This window comes from Pinus tabuliformis, chromosome 8, assembly GCF_031772625.1.
Source record: "Pinus tabuliformis cultivar Carrire ecotype Pingquan chromosome 8, CPIR1, whole genome shotgun sequence".
Taxonomy (NCBI): Eukaryota; Viridiplantae; Streptophyta; class Pinopsida; order Pinales; family Pinaceae; genus Pinus; species Pinus tabuliformis.
In genome coordinates this window covers 952,625,175-952,646,356 of record NC_142294.1, presented here as the reverse complement: position 1 = coordinate 952,646,356, position 21,182 = coordinate 952,625,175, and the positions used below count along the sequence as shown (strand labels likewise).

General features: G+C 39.0%; 1 pseudogene; it reads right to left on the bottom strand.

The window, feature by feature from the left end:
• The window catches only part of LOC149238629 (protein DETOXIFICATION 16 pseudogene), a 50,599-nt pseudogene extending 36,459 nt beyond the window's left edge, over nucleotides 1-14,140 (bottom strand).
• Nucleotides 14,141-21,182: the final 7,042 nt, after the last annotated feature.

The following is a 21,182-nucleotide window of genomic DNA, read 5'->3' as shown; positions in this document are numbered from 1 at the left end:
AGAGGAGCTTTCCCATAGTACAAATGAGACAATTGGATTTATTCTATCACAAGATAAGCTACTTGTTTGGTTTTGTTGTCTTCGAGAGTTAATTACTCACCTACTCCAAGACACTAGCCTGATCTAAATTGGTGTTTCAGAGCCCTAGTAAATAAAAGTTACTACATCGATTTTACTTTAAGCGTTAATTTTATGGTTTTTCTTAAAGACAAAAGGTAGCAGAAGTGAAACCAATGGTGTGTAGACTCGACTCAAACCACTACAAAGATGCACCTAAGATGATTTACGCTACTTTTCTCTTTTCAATGAAATTCTTAACTAAGAGAGTTGAGAGATGCAAATTTTATAGAAAACAACTTTCTTAGTAAAGACAATCAAAGAAACAATTCTCTTTATCTTTCCAAGTATACAAACATGACCACTCCTTACGTGCACGGAAAACTCTTTTTCTTTCAAAATTCTTCAAAGCTACTTGAAACAAAACTTTCCAAAGGAGATATTTTTGTATTTTCTCTTTTTAATAAAGCATATAAATCTATTTTAACGAAAATCAATCTTAAAAGCTATAAAATCTATGAAAACTTGACTCACAAGCAAATCAAAAAGAAATTTATTCCAAGAAAACCTAACGAGGCAAAAGCCTACAAAGATGATTCTAGGTTGTTTTACTTGACCGAAATCAAATCAAGGACCAGCTAATGCAAAATCAAAAGACTAGTCAAAACAAAACTCAAATCTTTTTGTTCTTTTTGTAAAATGGAATTCAATACTCAATCAACAAGCACTTCGAAATTTGCCAAAGAGACAAGTCAATGGTAAGTTGCTCTCACAGGTAGACTTTATGACAAGTCTGACTTCTAAGAAGGCTGACAAAACCAGAGAGATCTAAGGCTTGACAACTTCTACCGTCAAAGTCACTACAAGACCTACTCAAAAATCAAACCCTAGGGCTTATACTTCTATGAAATCCACTAAAACACTCAATGGTATCGAAACAAGTTCAGGTGAAGATCTTTGACAAGAGACTAATGAATCTGAGCAGTAAAAACTGAGAAAAAGTAAAATCTAAGAGAAAAAATGCAAAAAATGGAATTTTCTCAAATTTTAGCAGGGGACGCAGGCAACCCGTTAAGACAGGTGCGGGCCCGCTCTGTGCACACAGCGACAGTGCGTCCAGGGACGCACTGTGCAATACTCAGAGGGTGCGTCCTACTGGAAAATTCAAGAAAAACCAAAATGAAACTAACCCTAAGCTAGCCCACCCAAAAACAAAGTCACAGAGCCAAAAACCAGAAAAATAAACCAATTTTCTCAGAGCAAAGTTCATACAAAGGAAAAGACTTTCACATCAATGGAGTCCCCAGTGGAGTCGCCAATTTGTCAGGCGGAAAGAGTCGATTGTGCGGACACAACCAACCTCCCTAGGAGCCTAAGACTCTCTAGTGACAAACAAGACAAACAAGAGCAATCCTTCTCTAAACATGCATTTACTATATGGGAAATCAAGTGTTTAGATCCTACCTGTAGTCCAGCGCTGTTGTAGCAGTCCAGCTTCGCTGATCCGGATGAGCTCCTCCTTCACTTTGAAACCTGCATCCACTAACAATCAAACGATTAAATAGCACTTGATAATCTCATAAAATAAAACATATTTAACACATAGACCAAGGAGTACATGAAACAACTCATAAATAACAAGTTATTGAGAAGAATGGACTCATTTGCATTAATAGGTAACAAAAGGAACAAATACAACCTGAGCCTTGGTGTTGTGCAAGTCCCTCCCAGGGTCCATCAAGAGTTCTCCTTTACTTTGACAAAGCTCACCCACTTCCAAATAGAACAAGCAAAGATGGCAATCTCTCCTCACAAGCTTCTAAATGGGAGTCCTAATTCCTGCAGCATTTACCCTTAGAAATGTATAGCTTCCAACCCCCCCTCCTTCTGGCCCAATGCCTGTATTTATAGTGCTCAAGAGGAAGTTAATCAGGTCCACCATCAATGGGATAATCCCCTCTTTGGATGGGATAGCTCCCTTATTGATGGGATAAGTTCCTCTTTGGTAGGAGTGCATGAACCATCTAGAGGCGCTCAATACACGTCGAACAACCTTCTAGAATGCTCTAGAAATGACCACAAGTAACTTTTTAAAGATGAAACTTGCGCATTTTGACCTCTACAGGGGGACGCACCTGCCCCTTTACATACAGAGCGTCCAAAGACGTAGCTTTTGTGAACATTGGGTGCGTACCCGCAGGTAAGGTTGAGAGAACCTGCGTATCCAGAGATAAATACATTTGTAAAGACTTTCTCTCTTTTTGGAGTTTGACATGGAGAGCAGAGGTATAAGACTTGCCTAAGAGGATAGCATGACTGTTGATAGAGCCATACTAACTGTAAATAGTCATGGTGACATTTTTTAGTGTAACACAATGATCCAAAATAGGAAAACTTGTGCCTCTGCCAAGTCATAACAATGCTCCAAGTTGTGGAAAAAAAATAGCATATAACATACTGAGGCTCAAATTCTCTTGTATCTACACTCATTTCAAAAAAAATAAAGGTAAGGATGAGCCTAGGGAGTCATTGAGGAGAGTTGAACCTTACTCTGTCATGTTTGTATGAGGAATCTATAGGAAGCTACAAGAAGCCTGCAAATGCTACAGGAAGCCTCCATGTTGGTTGAGGGGGCTTGACCCATGTTCAGAGTGTACTGCGCACCAAAAAAACCCTCAACTACTGGCCCTTTCGGAAATTACCTACAAGCAGATCGCAGTCTCACTCAAAGCAGTTATGGGAGGCTACAGAACCAAGCTTCCACAACCAAAGGGATATCTGTGGAGTGGTGTCGTGTATTTACTTCTACTTTATATTGATCCTATAAATTCACATGCATAAGAATTTCATGTAGATGATTAATTTAACAAATTCACATTAAACCCATAAAATCTAACAAATAACAATATATGTTACAGTTCTTCACATAATTCAGTAAAAAGCATGCATAACCAGATACATAACAATAGACAATAAACAAAAAAAAGATGCAACACTTTGCCAAAATTTCTTCTTTATTAATAAAAATGTTCAATAAATATACTTCTTCAACCTACACACCCATCTACAGGTGGTATACACACTTAGCCGCAAACTCTTCCAAGCATTCACGCACTCAACTATGGAGCCTTCCCCAAAATACAGAATATAGAAAGATAAAATATTCAAATTATTTTTTCTATTATGTTCTACTCCCTTGCTAAGGTATTACACATCCTTAAATACATTTGATATTTAAAAAAACCATGGTCTACATACCATGGATCCACAAAACAAGGACTAATACCTGATACCTGTTACAAAATAAGGGCTTTCTCCCATCCACAAATCCCTAAAATACCACGCGATGAATATATCTTCACCAGCTCCACATGGTCCACTCCTTCTTTTGTGGGGTCTTTTACCAAAAACTTGGACCAAGTTGGGCCATGCCCATCAGGCCCCCAATACTCATCTCTGACTCATTCCAAGACACTCACCTTCGACAACCTTGATTTTTGTTGCAATCTTGTTGTACATTGTGTTGTACGGCTAGGCCATTTTTGCCATCAATGTTTCATCCTAGCGTGCCTCCTTCAGCAAATATTCTATTGTAGGGCTAACATTCTTTTGCAGTATTTCTTCTTCCCTTCTCTTCAATTCCTCTAACCTATCGTCCACTGCCTACAAAAGCTATAGGACTTCCTCCTACCACGGCTGATTTCTCTCCTACAAGATCTATTCTTTCCTCTGAATATCATCTATTTTCACCTCGAGGTTCTTCCCTTGCCAACAGTCATATTTCTTTATAACTTCATTAGATTTACCCTCTGGTGTACTCACCTCTTCTTCATCGCATCTCCCTTGGATTTCGTAATACTCCTGAGTATCGCACAGTAATCTTCCTTCAGAAAATTCCCTTCCTTCAAAGTAGTTTATAGTCCCATACCCACTTTCAACTACAGGTGGAACTAAGAATTCCTCCCCTTCATTTTTTAGTGGGACATAGTCATCCATATATATATTCAATCTACTACCTTTCACTCATCCTAGAATCATCTAACCATTCAACTTCACGAGTTGAAAAACACCATCATATGAAATTTTCATGACAATATATGGCCCCAACCAATGTGTTTTGAATTTCCCCAGGAAATTCATGAACTTATTGTCATATAATAATGCAATATCCCCTTCCCAAAATATCTTCTTCTTAATATGCCTATCATGTCAGGATTTCTCCCTTTCTTTCTGCACCTGTTGATGGAATCCTATTATGAATATGTCTTCTTCTAAATCTAATATGCTCAACATTCTTTCATTCATAACATTGGGATCTACGATATCTGTGATATATGAAATTCTCAAACTTGGCACTATGTATTTCCTGGGTATAAATACCTCTTGTTCTCCTACATTATCCAACACTTCATCTGTAAATGGTGTAGGAAAAGGGTCATGCAGGCATGCGTCATTCAACTTCCTCAAGTCCACATAGATTCTAATTTCCCCTTTCACCTTCTTCTCTTGAACTACCATGGGACGTATCCATTCACATTCTTCGACAGGTTTAATTATCCCCACTACTAACATCTTGTCCAATTCTTATTTGAGCTTTTCCTTATACTTTGGATTCAGTCTATAAGGCCTCTGCTTAACAAGATTCACATCAACCTTAAGAGGAATCCTTGTAACTCCAAAATCCCCTATGATGCCTTCCATGTTTGAAAATTTAGTGGGAAACAACTCCTGGTATTCATGTAAGAGATATGTTATATTGATGACAATGTATTCTTCCTAGTAATATCCTATGGTTTCATACTTCAGTTTAGCTTCTGACCCTATATTCACCTTTTTCATCTTTACTAGCTTCGTCATATCAGGCCTCTCTATCTCAGGTCCATTTACTTCATAATTTCCTTATGAATCTTTGATATAATTGTTGCGAGGATCCTCGTCCTCTTCTGCAGTGATATTATAACATTCTATTACATTGCATACCTGCATAGCCCAATCAGGTTGCGAGGTAACTCGAACTTCATTCTAAAAAATATTCTTCTTAACTATATTCAGGGCTGCATCTATATGCAGAAAGTCATCTTCAAATCTGAATGTCATCACAAATCCATCCACCATCTCTACCCACCTCGCAATTCCATGTCGAAATTCTCTTTCCAAATACCAATTCTGAGGAATTGTCTCTAGGGTATGTATAAAGCCATGCACCCACTCTTCTCATGGAATTTCTCCCCAAGCTGCCATACAGAGTTGCATATGGTCTCTAGGATCATTCTAGCCATCATACTTGTCTACGATCTCTATGTCTACTTGTCCAAATATTACCCATATCAACCTCCTATATTTTTTCCAATCTCCTATATTATTCTTATGATTACTTGACCATCTAGCAGCAGTAGTTCTCAGTGCTTGATCTAGAGCTAACAGACTCTAAAATTATGGTACTCATCTTTCATAATATCTAAAGAAAAATATTTACATCACCCAAACCATCATATAAAGGTAAGTCATGTACCTCGACTGTCATACAATGCACTACCTTGGTGATTCTTGCACATTGACTTTTCGACACTTCATGAAATCTACTATTCTAGTTCTCTAATGCCTCTTTAGAATTTGAAGGGTAGGAACTATCTTGCTTGCAAGGAAGCTTTCCATTAATAGTGGGATTGATCCACTCTTCTTCCTTCACTGTGATATAATAGATATTATCAATGTCATCTGCTCTATATTCTTCTTTGACAGATTCTGTATACCTTGCCCTTTCTGATGGATCCAATGGAATAATAACCCTCATATTATTGCTTTCGAATACCATTTTCCTTTTCTTTATATTAATTATAGCCATGTTAGAAAATTCCCAATCCAATCCAAGTGTTGATGGTGATTGACCCACCAACATGTTAGGGGATCTCCACAATAAGAAGTCCCAATTAGACCTCATACCATTTGGTGTAGGAGTCCTAGCAGTGGCTCGTATGGTAATAATTTGACCATGGTTTCGTATATAGCCAAGTAAGATGTCCCTGTTAGTAGCAAGGGTGTGACGATTCCAGTGATTCAAGGAAGGTGCATGAGAGGTTCTAACACACATAGAGTGACGTGAGTGAGCCCCTTGAAAACCTGTAATATTACTCGGCTTAGAAGGGAACACACGACCAAAGATGCATCACCAACTGGAAAGAAAGATAACGAGAAATCCAAAGTGACAGTTAAACCAACAACACATCTGCAACAAGATTGATACAATTGCATACCAAATAGTTCATACACAAATGCATAAGTTAAATAACATACATTTCTACAGCAACCAGAATGGTTGAACTACAATAACAACATATGCATTAAAACATGTTGGCTCTGTTATACTAAGAAGTGTAAGTTCCAGCCGTACAATACATCCATGTCCAAACACTAGTTCCAATACTGGAATGTTATAGCCACAACCGCCTCCTCCTCTAAAGAGATATACTAGTTTTGTGTAGTGGAGAAGCCAAGGCACATTACAATAATATCCAAGATTTCTCTAAGATAGTCCTATCGAAGCTTGGCTAACCAAAAGCCTTTATAATGAGTTATGAGGGACTATTTATAAAAAAGGGTGGGGTGATCCTTGAAATTCCCCTCTATGACAGTTCATCCACCCTCATGACTCTTCATGTACTCTATGATTGTTACATCCAATTATTGACACTTGAACTTACACTTGACAAGACATTACATTACAATGCACATGTACCCATGTGAGACAAAATGGCTTGAGCAAGCCATGCAAGACATCACTATGACTTGGACAACCGTGGGAAGTCCAACTCTTTGACATCCTTGTGATGATAGAGAGTAGGAAACTGATACCAAGATCGGTAGTCCGTGATGGTGTCCATGTACTCCAAGGTGACATCTTTCTAAAACCTAACTCTTCCTTCCATAGCATCTAGGTACACTGCTCCGACTCCTCTATCCAAATCATCTGATAGCATGCGCATCATTGTCTTTAGTCCAGCCAGACAAGCAACATACTTGTCCATGGTGTCTCACTAATTGGCAAGTCTTGGCTGGTTCCTATATGCATCAACTCATCAAAGTATGAGTCAATCTCTAGTCAGACTTGTGCCTTTGTGTTTGCCTGGGTGAGAGTCCCGATAGATGAGATCGCATGTGCATGCACCACAACATCCATACACTTGAATACACATGCTTCAGAATCCTGTAGAATAGTGATGAGCTACGGGAGATCTTCATACTTATGGATCTGACTATGAATGCATGCCTTCAGCTCGACCGCTCTAGGATTCATCATCTTAGGTAAGTGAAGCGGGGATCCCTTGTATCTCATCGTCAATGTTTGCATATGATCAATAACATCATGCACATTTGACAAGATACGTGCTCTTCTTACACATCACTACTGCCATCCGTTGAGATGGATGACTACCTTATGCATGGTACCAAACTTGGAATACAATGCCCGCATGACTATGTCAAGGAACAATACTTCATCCAGTATTTCCTTCTTCAATTCTGCTCAGGCAGATGCTATAACCAATTCTCCTCCTTGCTTCACTGTCTGCAGCTCCTTAGCCATTGGCTAGTTCTCAACTATCAGAAAGCGAACACTCAAGCTAGTGGCTTCGACATATGCTCTGGTGGCATCGACCAATGTTGCTGAATGTTTGTGCACATTAGACACTATCAATTGTTCCTAATATTGCATAGGAGATGTATGATATTCTAGATTTGAAACTCTACGAGATTGCGCAACTCTATGTTGAGATTTGTCAAATTATATGTTGTGCATCTCTCCTTCTAGTTGATCTACAAGGATCTCAATGTCTCCTTTGTCGCTTGGGACTTTCTCATCTTCTAGATGCGGTGCAGTTGGTGGGTTGACCTCTTGGTGGTGAGGCATGAAGCCAATGTCTTTCTCTAACTCCTGTCACTCCATATCTGTATCCATTTGTTCAAGTGCTCACTCTATCTCCTAAGCGAAGTCTTGCTCCTACGATGGCTCACCTATTTGCTTGATGCCAAATATTCTGATGATTCCACTACCTGTACAGGCACTATTTCATCCATCTGCGTAAGTTGTGCCCCATGTTGTACCTATTCTTGTTTCACTTCCTTCTCCTCTATGTGCATCTCCTGTTCCTTCCAGAGTTGCTCCTTCAACTCATGCAACTCCTTCTCTGTTTCCTCCATTCTCCATTTCTCTCTCTGCCTTTGCATGTTTCTCTTGTCGCGATGTTGCCTCTTTGCCTCTATAGCCATAGCTGCTTTCTCCACAAGTGGATCTACTCGGAACTTGCAGCTTTGCTCTTCCTCCATGTGATCGACAATCTTCCTCTTTCCCTTGTCACGCACTGGTATGTCCACCTCTGTTGGACTGTTGCTTCTGGTGCTCTCTGGGATGTTACTTCACACTACTTCACTAACCATTCCATAGTGAAGTTGACCGGACCATTGAGTGTGGAGGGGTTGTAACAATATCTCCATGTGTCCTCTTCTGCCCAATGACATCCCTCGTGGATCCATTTGAATTATACTCTCACGCAGTGATCTTTGATAAGACAATGAGGGTCATACGGATTGTAACTTCGCAGGTCAAATGGATACTTCTTCATCTGCTCTGCTTCGACATCTACATGTTCGAAACTCTGAATCTCATATAACCCAATGCATAGTGGAAGAGTGGGCCAAGGTTCCTTCTTCTTCTGGTCCAGCCTGGCTATCAATCCTGCCGACATGTGATATGCTACTTCCTGCATGATGGGTATGTCCAAGGAAAACTTCAGTAGAACATGTGGAGGCCTCTCCACACTGTACATCTGTATGAAGGTGCCAAATGGTGAGGCATACCAATCATCTATGTCTATTAGTGCCTCCATTATTGCCTTCAACATGCAGGGTGGATCATGTTTGAATATCATCTTCTAAACTGGGGTGACAAAATGATTGGACAACCATGTGGTAACTCCTATGAAGGTGCATTCGGACAACATCTTACAATAAGTGTTCACGGCAGTCTCCATAGGTGTCCATGCCCACTTCAAGCTGGAAACCTCTTGTTGGGCACATATTGCATCCAAGATGTAGGCGAAAATCTAGATATTTTATTTCATACCTTGGGGTGGCTATCGAGCCCTTGTTACCTGTTCCTTTAGCTTATGAGCCAACAAGCTGGACCAGTTGCATGCTTTTCCTTCTCTAGCCAGTTGGTCCAAAGCGATCACCCAACTTTGTGGGAAGGTTTCGATGCTTTCTTGACCATACAGTCGACATGCGAAGATGACCAAGTATTGATATGCCTTCTCTAGTATCTTCATCTTTTATACCTGGTTGGGTGTCATCCTGAATTTAGCCAGCTCCTTCACCCAATTCTTCAAAATGTCCCTGGAGTTGGAATTGTTGTTGGGTAAGCTGAAGCATGTCTCCATGATGGTCATGGGCTCTGACATCTGATACATGTCATCATAATCCTATGCCCTGAAGGTAGAAATCTCCATCCCACTGACACTACTCAATGTCATCGTCTCAGGATCAGTGTGCGAGACGATCCAATGTATCATGTCTGTGCATGGGAGCACATGATACCTGCATACAATCCACTACAAGCTAGACTTGTGGATGTTCACATATACCTGGCGGTCTTCGAGGTCTTCCCCAAATCTACCTAGAAATGCATTGTTGACCTCTTGCCATTTTAGCTTGATGTCCTTGTCTAGAATTAGCTTAGCATCTTCATAGATCGGTAGGCTTTCAAACACTCGCTCAACTACTACTCTAGTTGCACTCCCATTAGTGTCCTTTGATCCTACTCTCTTGGAGGCCATTGATGTTGAACTTCTAAGAGGCGAATGAACACCTGCAAGATCTAGAGACAAAGAAACATGCATGGTAAGAAATATGTTAGCAAAACCAATGAAAACTTGAGGAAAGACATGCAACATACCTGGGGATTGACTAGCAAGGATTGCACAATATCTCCTAGGAGGCTGGCCGATTGGCTTCCAAAACTGCGTGAAAGGCAGTCTAGGCTATCTATGGACGCTGACTAGTTGCTCCATTTATGCAATGTGCAATCCAGGATGGCCTGCTAGCTCTAGGAATTGCGTAATGCATAATTTCAACTGGCAGTGGTTGCAGGCCTAGTGATTGCATTGTGCAATTTTCTAGGCCAGCAATCACTTTCGCTCAGAATTATGCAATGCAAGACTGGGGGATAGTCACTATGCAGAAATGTGCATTTCTTGAGAGGAATACAGATCCTTCCTTCTCATGATTATGCAATGTTGTCTTGGTGAGGTAGAGTCCGGGCTGAGGCTACCCAGACCCGCCGACGGGAAACTAAAAACAAATGTGATTATGAATGCATGGCGATATTGAGTGTAAGCAGAAGAAAATGATCCTGCATGCAAACAGTGAATGAATGATTCAAAAAATAGAAAAACATACATGTGGGTGAAGCGAGCCGCTGAATCGGTGACCATTCATGCAAATCAATTTCATGCATGCGACAATAGTGAGATGGTAAAGAAAACTGAAACGATGCTATTACAAGTTAGTATGCATGTAAACTATAACAAGCATCCATAGAAATCAAGTAAACATCACTCACACAAGCGAAAACACAAAAAGCGACATAAATGCTACAAAAGACAAGTTAAGGCCACTTACCCATGGAGAGATGAGTTGGATGTGTCGAAGAGTCCTAGATGTGCTGCGGGATGTCAAATCTCCAAGATCGCTGTGAAGAAATGAGCTCTGATGCATTGAATAAATAAGTTTGAAGCTCATGATGCGCATTCCACAAGTCTAGGAAAAATCAACACTTGGAGGAAATATTCTAAAACGATCTTTGCATGTAACCTCCAACTACTAAAAATAGCTCCCTAAAATCTAGGGATGGTTTTTGCATGTTTCTTTTTATTTTTTGGGCAAAAGTAGCCCATGCATGTTTTGGTTGATAAAAGGTGTCTTTTATAACTCCTAATTACCCCACATTAATCATCAACTCGGGCAAGTCCTTTTCTTTGAAGAGTGTACACAGTATGTGCATGCTATAAATCCAGAGAGTAATGTTTCTTAAAATGAAGTATAGACCTTTGATACAAGAGTAAACGTACACATCTAATAAACTCAAATTTCAATCATTAAAGGAAATATGACATCTAAGATTCAAGACTCAAACCTCTACTAAAATCATAATCAAATCTCACACAAGCAATTCAATTAACAATAGCATCAGCCGCGAGCACAATAGCAATAACTCATCTCTTCTTAATTGATTCAATCTAAATCATACTCAATCTCTACAAAGAAATCCAAATGGCAATGATATCAATATGAGAGTTCAATAGCAATAACCAAACTCTTTACAGTTGATTAAATCAATCCGAATAATTGTCTAAGTAACTTAATCTACATTGAATGTAAACTAAATCAAACGACAGTGCCGTAAATCATATAAGGAAAAGATATTACTTCAATACAGGAAAACAATAAAAAGTGCATAAGATGAGAAAACTAACAAATTAATCAAACTTGCGTAAATCAGAAAGATATAATCCAGAGAAGCAGTTTAATCCACTAGAGGTCGGGCCCTTAGCCACCAGCGAATGCTGTTGAGCTACTTCAGATAAGGCGAATGAATAGCAACCTCAAATTATATATTAATGATTGAACTTAAGTAACATTACAATATGATCACGTTCTCTTGACAACACGAGTCTATAAATTAAAATTACAATTTGAAATAACAAAGATCCATCCCCTTTCTTCCTACAATCGTTTTCTTTTATAATCAGAAAGGGTTAAAAGATAAATGTGATCCCTCAAGATCTCCCGATCCCGAGGGATTCGCAACTGATTGTTAACTTCAAACACCTTTCCTTTTTTGTGCTGATCCTCCTGATTCACCCTCACCCCTGTCTGCTACTAACTTGTTCCGACCTCCATTTTTTGGTTTATGTTGTTCCATCATTAGGGAACAACTATTCCTTTTGTCATTTTTCTACATAAAAAAGAGTAAAAGTCAGTTACTATGGCTAAATCTTAACTGTGAGTAGTTCAGCCATTTCTTATCATAATCAATCAATATATTAGCGCATTAAGATAAGAAAAAGATAAGAAACAAGGAAAACTGTGACGAAATTAATAGTAAATACATACCCATTTCGTGACTCAACATACTCCCCTACTTACCCTATTTCATGTCTACATAAAAAGTAAGTAATTCTAATGCAATGCAGTTAAAGAGTAGGCTGGATAAGGTAGTGTCAAAAATCAGTCTAAAACCATGATATTGAGCGAGGAGAACAAAGGCAAGCCATTCCTTTCCTTCAAGCAATTTGTAGATAGCCCGATAACCTTCAGGAGGATACCAAATTATGGGGCTACAAAACCGACACCCTAACCAGTAAGGTCCTTCTCTCAAAATAAGGTTTCTATAGGTGACAAAATGGGCCACAGCTACTTTAAGATTCCTGTAATTAAATGGCTCCCTATCTTGCACACTCCTAGTGGAGACCGTCCACTTGAGTTTGGATGCAACCAGATAGCTTTCTTGAATGGAGTGAAAATATGATACTCTGCTCTGTACAATCTCCTTATGAATAGGCCCCAAAAGTTTAATCACCCCTTCCCTTGTCATCAGACTCTTATGGTTGGCAAGCATTTGCAAAGGGTGCTTGGGTTCACTTGTTACCTAGAGATCCAATCCATGCTCTTGTCATTGGAAAGCGTTATTATCTTTAAGCCATTTAAGTTGGTTAATTTCAAATGCGATAAAGGCCTGGAATTGAACATCTCCCATAAAAGGGTTAGGGTTCTTTTCCACCTCGTTCTCTAATACAAAATTGTGCAGGTAAAATTCACAAAGAAGACTTTGAACCTTTACACCATGTTGTTTGCAGCAATTTATAAAATCTTGAACTGTTTTTAATTCAATTGGTTTCCCATATCTCACGGCTTTAATTTTCAGTAGCAAGTATCGTTCTAACAAAAACAAGGCATAATTGGTGGTGGGAGATCTGCATGCTAAGACATCTGCATATAATGAGCACATGGTGTTTTTCCAACCTATGACCTTATCTAGTTTGAGCTTGATTCTCTCTATTTTCTATTCTGCTTTTCTATATCTGTTGAAAGTATCGTTCTCTGTTGCATTTATTTCCCGAAGCTGTCTCTGCAGCTCTTGATATCTGTGCTGGGAAATAGTTTCTTGTTCAAGCTATTCTAACACGAGCCGAGCTTGTGCTGATTCTTCCTAAAGATTTAGTATAATGGGGTCATTGTGTGTCATGACATTTTTGGCTTGTAAGCTTGTCTGAGTGCTTATGCTATGAGAAAGGTTGTTTTCTGTTTGAATTTATTTATTATGGGAGGTCCAAACCTCCATCTGAGTAGCCATGCTATAAGAGGGTACATCATCTATCTAAACAGCTACGTCTACTAGAATTGCATGTTGTTCCTTTTGAGTGATAACTGGTTAAGTAGGTATGGGCTCGGTTTGGGTCCCTGTAGCCCTACCTTCATATAACTCTATTTGTATGATTGCATTTATTGTCTCCAGGGTATTGTCCGGAACCATTCCCGCTATGATTTCTCTTATTTTCCTTCTAAGCCTTCTTACCGTTTTACAAAGCTTTTGTTGTTCTTTTCTTAATTTTTTCAATTTGGATCTATACCTTTTTAGAGGGGGGACTATTCTGTCGACAGTCTTTTTAATAGATTCTGCTTCTAAAGAGCCTAGTTTCTCACCCTGGCTTTCTTCTAATAAGACCGTGTCCCCTGACTGATTATCAGCTTCCCCAATTATCTTTGTCTCGACTTCTTCTTCTTGGCCTATGTTTTCTATGCTTAGGCCTACCTTGTTGTTTCCTACTGGGAGCGTGTCACCAGATTGGTTCTCTGCTTCTTGAATAATCCCTGTCTCTGCTTCTTCTTCCTCTTCGACACTTGCATCTTTTGAGGGAGATGCAATTCTGGTATGGGCAGAATTCCCAGGAGATTGGGCTTCTTTTATGTTAAGAGTGAGCAGTCCTTCAGACTGCATGTAGACATTCGTGTTGGCCAGGACCTGGGCCATCTTGAAATCATGCAAAAAATTGACTCGGGGACTCATATTTACTGTCGAGGGAAGTCCCAATTCATTTCTTTGTTCATCTCTAGAATGCCTTGTTCCTTCCTCAGGCTCTGATTTAGGGTTATCCTATCCTTATAACTCTAGCTGCAAGTAATTCTCACTTACTAGGCTGGATAATTCTATAGGTTGACTAGAGCTTCCTTGGGGATTTTTAGATTCTCCAACCTCAACCTTGTGGATCGTCTGCGCTTGTGAGATATGCTTCCTGAAAGGGTAGTCCTCTTTCTTTTTGGAATAGGGTTAGGTTTTGGTAGGGCTATACCTCCTTCGAGGGATAATATTAGATCATCCCAGGTTGATTGTTGCTCGGCAAGGTTATAGCTACATATTAACCTGATCAAAAAATGGTGGCTGAAAACAGTTTATATGTGTTGGGACCGTCGCAACCTCTTGACAGTGTCATGTAGTAATGAATTCAATAATGTAGGTAAATTAACAGAGCATTTTTGTTTTAGAACTGCTAAAAGTTTGAGTTTCCGTGGCCTTACCACGTCTTTATGCCCATCGCAGGTGATATAATTCTGGATGATTCATGCCAATTCTCCCAATGGCTCTCCAAGGGAAGATGGCTAAACACCTTTTCCCTTCTTAATTAGCTCTTGCCCCTCGTCCCTAAAAGCCTTGATAGCATCCTGTAGCTTCAATTGCTTGCCAGCCCATACTGGTCCTTCTACTGGCAACCCGGATACTTCTGCTATCACAGTGTCTGATACAGTGATTTGCCTACCTCTTACCATGGATTGTCCATTCTGTAGATTCCATAAAATTTCGATGGCAATTTCCTCATTGGGGGGTTGAAATCTCGTAAAGTATGTTATCCATCCTACATGAGCTAAAATTTCCCTGACTTCATCAGAGACAGCCAATGTTAAAGGTTCCTGGCGCACTGTTCTACCTCCCATGATGCTTGAATTCTGCAAATGATTAGTGTAGAAAAGATAGCACAACAACAAACAGAGCTGAGTGATGGAACAACAAATAGTTGTAATGGCTATATCAGGTGATATTTTATAAGCATAAATACCATTATCAAGGATGGTTATAATTCCACATGCTCTGTGATCATGGGATGTCATATTGTTCTACAAAATCGAATGAAACGCTGACAGTGCATTCATAAGTACATTGGAGGTCCTCGCCCCTCTTTGAAATAATAGGTCACCTACAACCAAATGAATGAAAGGATAACATACTAGCGGCGAAGTACAGGGGTGATGGATTGGGTAATGAAAGTGGCAAGGTATGCATATTAATGAAAGGATCATAAAGGATATTGGAGTGATGAAACAAAGGCATATAACGAGAATGATCAATAAGTGATAAGATGTCGTGAAGTGATGTGATAAAGAAAAAGGGCAGCATACACAGGAATCAATACTTTACCACCGTTATTCTACTTAAAACTATTGCGATTGATTTAAAAAGATTAACTCATACATAAAGGTTCAAGGTAAGTTAGGGACATAGTCTCTCTATAGAAAAGATAAAAACATAAGAAGAGGGCATTATAATAATTATTAATGTAAAATAAAACTTCAATACCATCAGCAAAGCTTCTATTTCCTGCAGACATCCATAGCCTCGACAGAATTGCTTTCTAACCCTTGGGAACCATAATCCTCTATGTATAATTAGGGAAGTGCATTATGATGTCCATAATAGAGACCAATGTGTTGGCGTGGTAACTAGATGAACACATTTCCATTCATTGGGAAGTAGCGAAAGTGGTCAGGCTGGCTCGTGATGAGACCTCTTTTTCCAAGGATTTTCTTTCTTCATGCATCCATTGGATCATATCGCTGGTGTGGTGGCCATAGTGGGAATGCAATTTTTCTCCTTCCTTATGATCATGGTAGGTTGGCTCATGATGAGACCCCCTATCCTCCATCTGTGGAAAAAAATCATACAATTGTTAGTGAATACATACATACATACATACATACATACATTATATCATTATATATATATATATATATATCTATATATATATATATTAAAAACACTTCCCATTTATATATAGAGGGTGGCTCAACACTCCTTAAGAGTAGGGATGGCGGAAGAAGTTTGAACATATCAATAGAAAAAAATATGCCCATGATCTTATTGATAATAAACAGAGAGAGTTATAGGGGACAGGTGAGAACTAGCATGGTACATATAATCAATAAGTTTAATTTATAGTGGAAATGAGGACAGTGAAGTGATATAGGTAATTGTGTCCTTTCTTTTTCAATCAGTACAAAGCAATCTTGTTAAAGATAATAATATTCAAGACATCTTCCTGTTCCAGTAAACTCCATACTTGTTGTCCTTAAATATGTATTTGTACTTATATGCCATAAAGAGGATCATAAAGAGTGAACTGGGATGGTTTAGGGATGATCATGCAAGGAAGAGAAAAAGGTGCTCTCAAAAATACTGACAAGGTGTTGTTCCTTGAAGGGAACAACAAAAGAAAAACCCACACAAAAAGTGATGTTCCTTATAGGGAACAACAGTTGTTTCCTATAGGGAACAACAAAGAATAATACGCAAAACAAGTGTTGTTCCTTAGAGGGAACAACAATTGTTCCCTATAGGGAACAACAATGCAAAATACACACAGAAAAGTGTTGTTCCCTGTAGGGAACAACATAGAAAACACACACACAAAGGTGTTGTTCCCTGTAGGGAATAACAAGAGAATTCACATGAAAATCATTGCTCCTTAGAGTGAACAACAGTTGTTCTTTGTAGGTAACAGAAAAGAAAAATGCACGCAAAGAGTGTTGTTCCCTAGAGGGAACAACAGTTGTTCCTTGTAAGGAACAACAAAGAAAAATAAACATGAGAAGTGTTGTTTCCTATAGGGAACAACAGTTGTTCCCTGTAGGGAATGAAAAAAGAAAAAATTCTCACGAAACGTGATGTTCCTTATAAGGAACAACAACGGAAAATATACACGCAAAAGTGTTGTTCCCTATAGGGAACAGTAGTTATTCCCTATAGGGAACAACAACTATTCCTTGTAGGGAACACCAAAGAAAAATACTCACGAAAAAGTGTTGTTCCCTAGAGGGAACAACAAATGTTCCCTGAAAGGAACAGTAAAGGGAAATGCACATGAAAAATTGTTGTTCCCTGTAGGGAACAACAAAGAAAAATAGGAAAAAAAACTAATAAACAATCTACTATTCTAATCAAATCTAATCAAATAGAAAGAAAATAGAAAAACAAATTTACGTACATGCTTCAAAAAAATAAGTTCTTCACTCAACTGGTGCTGTCGAAGAGTTTCCCTCTTCAGCGAGAATTTGTATCGTAGAGTCTTCACGTATCTGTTGGTAAAATGATTCCCTTGTAAGTAGTTTGTGATAGAGATGTACTCGATGTCCATTCGCTTTAAAATAGTAGCCAGACCCATCAATGGTGGCTAATGTAAGGGTGCCATTATCGTGCACCTCATGTATCTCGTAGTGACCTAACCATCTAGTCTGGAGTTGACCCGGGAAATCCTTGAACCTAAAATCATACAGAAGTACCCAATCACCTTCATGGAATATATTTTTCTTGATGAGGGTATCATGCCATTTTTCTCTTTGTTGTTTGATCAGTGCAGTGTGTTGAAGAACTGATAGCAGGATTTCATAAAATTCATTAATTTGATGTAGTCTATTAACCTGTGCTTCATTTAGATCTAGACCTACTTCTTGGGCTATCCTCAATGTCTGAATTTCAAATTCTATTGGGAAGATAGGTTCTTTGGCAAACACTAGCTGATACGGGGAGTATCTTGTGGTATTCCTCCAAGTCGTGCGATATGCCCACAAGGCTTCTGGCAATCGGGTAGCCTAGTCACGTCTATGTGAGGCGACTATTTTTGTTAGATGGCCTCAATTACTTTATTGGTACTTTCAACCTGGTTGTTTTCTTGCGGGTGGTATGGAGATGTGATTTTGTGTAAGATGTGATGGTTTTTTAATTTAGCAGCCATCTTATGGCCTAAAAATTTTGGCCCTCCCTCCGTAATTATTTCTCTAGGCAAGCCATACTGCATGAAAATTTGGAAAATAAAATGGATTATTATGTCCTCTGTGGCCCTTGGTAATGCTTATGCCTCCACCCATTTAGTCACATATTCCATTGCAACCAGTATATATGTCTTTCGATTAAATGATGGATTTATGAGGCCAATGAAATCTAATGCCTTTTGTTCAAAAGGTTTGATGATTAACTGTGAATGTAGGGGCATCTTGTCAGACTGGCCAGGGTGGCCCATTCTTTGGTAGCTATCATACGCCTGGACAAATTTCTTGGCATCCTTAAAAATAGTGAGCCAATAATAGCCCATATGTTAGACTTTATGTCCAGTCCTGCGGTTTACAAAGTGTCCACCGTAAGGTCCATCTTGACAAGTTTTTAGGATGTCATAGATTTCATCTTCTCGAACACACTCGCAGATATGCATATCGGCTCCTGTGTGAAAGAGGTAGCATCCGATCCATGAGAACTGAGTTTTGTGTTGCACTATTAATTTTCTTTCTCTAGTCATCAGGTGCTTGGGTAATTTTCCCACTGCTAGGTAATTTGCGACATCTGCATACCACGGTGTTTTCACAGTTACAGCAAATAGGTGCTCATCAGGGAATTGGTCTTCTATTGCCACTGTGTTGTCTGTTTTTGGCACACATGAGAGGAAATTTGCCACCATATTTTCCCTTCCTAGTCGATCCTTGATTGTTATGTCGAATTCTTGGAAAAGGATCAACCATCGTGTCACTCTTCCATTCGTAATAGGTTTATTGGCTAAATATTTGATAGCAGAGTCATCAGTATACAAAACCACAGGGTATCTTGTTATATAATGTCGGAATTTGTTAATAGCATAGATTACAACTAGAAACTCTTTCTCGATCACGGTGTAATTCAACTCAGCAGGAGTTAAATTTTTACCGATGTTGTATATCGAAGGTTTCTTATCTTCCTCTTGGCCAAGAACTACTCTAATGGTCGTATCTGATGCATCAGATGAAATTTGAAATGGTAAATCCCAGTTTGGACCCTGTAATACTAGGGCTGTTGATACTAGCCATTTTAACTCTTCAAAGGCAATGTCACATTTGTCAGTCCATATAAAATAGATATTTCCTGTCAAATCATATAATGGTGCAACAATTTGGGAGAAGATTTTTATAAATCTTCGATAGTATCCATAAAATCCCAAAAAACTACTTACCTCAGTTTGAGTGTAGGGGGTAGGTATTATGAGGATTATTTGAATTTTCACTAGATCTACCTAAATTCCAGTTGTGGAGATGTAATGACCTAGGATGAGGCCCTCAGTCATCATCATGTGGCATTTCTCATGGCTTAAGTAGAGCCTAGTAGCAATGCATCTTTGCAGGACTTTCTCCATCATCTATAATGTCGGCTCGAAGTTGTCTCCATAGGGTGTAAAATCGTCCATGTACACCTTGAGTCCCTCGTTTATCAAATCTGCAAAAATGCTGAGTATGGGTCTCTAGAATGTGGTAGGTGCATTGCATAGTCTGAAAGGTAATACCCTGTAAGCAAACGTTCCCCAGGGGCAGGTGAAGGTAGTATTATCTTGGTCTTCAGGGGAAATTTGGATTTGGTTATAGCCACTGAAGCCGTCTAAGAAAGAGAAGAATTTTTTACCTGCCAATGTGTCTAGCACCTGGTCAATGAACAGGAGGGGAAAATGATCTTTTTGTGTTTCTTTATTAAGCTCTCTGTAGTTGACACATATATGCCACTTCCCATTCTTTTTGGGAACCAAAACTAATGGAGAAACCCATTTTCTATCAGATATAGGATAGATGAAATTTACATCTAACAATTTCTGTAGTTCGGCTTTAACAACATCCTTTAGGTGAGGGTTTAATCTCCATTGAGGTTGTTGAATGGGCCTTGCATATTTCTCAGTATAGATGTGGTGCATACATAACTGGGGGTCAATCCCTTTCATATTAGGGTAATCCCAAGCGAAAGCCTCTGCTGCTAGTCATCAGTCGGACTTTTGTTAATGTTTAGGACTTTCCCTGGCTCAATTTCAATGGGTTTGCGGTTATAAATAGTTGTTGTTCGTATTGTTTGATCACTGACATCTTTTAAGGGATCTTCTTCAATTTCGTTATCCAGGGCTGCTTCAATCATGTGACATTTTAGGTTAGATGCAGCAGCTGGGTGATTAATGTAAGTATTAATAATTTCATCTTCTATTTGATTCTTAAATTCAAGAGCATCTGCTATTGTTAGTGGTGATCGAATATTTTCAGTTAAATATGTTACAGGTTGTTTCCTAGCTTTTATTGTAGTAAGGCTTGGCTGAGTTGGAGGATATAAAGCTAGGTTATTCACATTACTTCCTCTTGCTATAGTCATCTTGCCTATTTGACAGCTTATATAAGCATCTGCCATCGCTAGCCAAGGTCTTCCTAGTATTAGAGGATGTACATCTAGCCAGTTTCTAGGATTAATAATTGAGAAATCTGTTGGGTATTCCCAAGAATATACAGACACCATTACATTCTGTAATGTCCCTCCTGGTTTGACAACTGATTGGTCAGTAAGTTCCAGCAAGGTCATAGTTGGATCTAAGGCTGTGATGCCGAGTTTTTGATAGGTTATTTTTGTGAGAATATTAATCACTACACCTAGATTGACTAATGCATTCGGAAAGGAACATCCATTTATTTGTACTGTGACTATAGGGTTTCCTGGGTCCTCATATTTCACCGGTGTTTGTCTGCCTGATAATAAATTAGACAAAGTACTAACTACGTGGACAGTTGGTGTTGCTTTTATTTTCCTCGTAGGCTTCTTGGTACATAATTCTTTAATGGTTTTTGCATAGATTGGAATGTCCTGAATAACCTGGAGGAGGGGTATTTTTGCACAAAGATTTTTTAATTCTCCCAAGAGATCAAAATCGATATATTCGATCAGGCGAGGTATAATCAATCTTTCTGGGAATGGTGGAGAA